Consider the following 1,322-nt stretch of genomic DNA (forward strand, 5'->3'; position numbering starts at 1 on the left):
TTGGTTTTTGCATGAGTTACCTCTTCTCTCTGGATGGCCGAACCGGTTTTTGTTGAAGGAAAAAAGAAGCTGAGCTCGGGTTGGTGTCTCAACCGTGAAGGCCTCATTTCTCTATAAAAGAGGTGAACAGTCATGGTTTGAGGCAAGGAGTAAGATTTGAGAGTGCAAGGCACAGAGTTCTCAGAGCTACCTAAGCTAGCAGTTCTTCTTCTCCTTCAAAGTATTCTGTTTAATTTTGTCATGTCTTGAGTCTCATGGAAAAAGGCAAACAGTGAGGTTTGTAGAAAAAGCCATAGAGCGGAAAAAGGCAGAGAGTGCAAAATTAAAAGAAAAAGCCATAGATGTCCTTGAGGTCCTTTGTACATCTGTGTTGTGTTTCATGATTCTGTGGGAATCCCCTTGTAAGTTGGGTTAGCACTTTACAAGTTGTAATCTGGATGATTATAGTGAAATTCCATCATTGTTGTGATGGAGACTGGATGTAGGCTGCACTGCACTTAGCAGCTGAACCAGGATATATCTGGGTGTTATCTTCTCTCTCTCTTCCTACTTTAATTCTGATTTTACTGTTCAGATGAAAAATCAAAAATGTCTCGTGTCAAGTGACGAGACAAAATGAAAATGTCTCGTGGCTAGGGACGAGCTAAAAACAGAAAAGCCTCCTCTAAGTCCAAGCAAGTGTCAGCAAGCAAAAAGGGGCTAAGATTCAACCCCCCCTTCTCTTAGCCACTGAAACCATCAATTGGTATCAGAGCTTGGTCTCAAAGAGATCAAGCTTTGCAGCTTGGAGTAAAGATCCTAATGGCGAAAAACAGTGGCACGAATGTGGTGTCTTATAATCTGACCGAAGGACAATCAAGCAACAGACCTCCTCTTTTCAATGGAAAAAATTATACCTATTGGAAGGAGAGGATGAAGATATTTGTACAAGCTGTAGATTACAGACTTTGGAAGATCATCTTGGAAGGTCCTAAATTTCCGACTACCACAAATGCTCAAGGAGTAACCTCTCTTAAACCAGAAGCAAGCTGGACCGAGGAAGATAGGAAGAAGGTGGAGTTAAACGCCAAAGCAACCAATCTGCTCAACTGTGCTATCAGCTTTGAGGAGTACCGACGAGTATCACGATGCACAACGGCAAAGGAAATCTGGGACAAGTTGCAAATCACTCATGAAGGAACCACCATTGTAAAAAAGACTCAGACAGACATGTTAAACAGGGAATATGAAATGTTTACAATGAAGGAAGGAGAGTCCATTGATGAACTGTTCGAACGGTTCAATGCCATCACTATTGGCTTAGATGCTCTTGGAATCACACA

Source organism: Arachis stenosperma, chromosome 7 (assembly GCF_014773155.1).
Source record: "Arachis stenosperma cultivar V10309 chromosome 7, arast.V10309.gnm1.PFL2, whole genome shotgun sequence".
NCBI classification, from domain to species: Eukaryota; Viridiplantae; Streptophyta; class Magnoliopsida; order Fabales; family Fabaceae; genus Arachis; species Arachis stenosperma.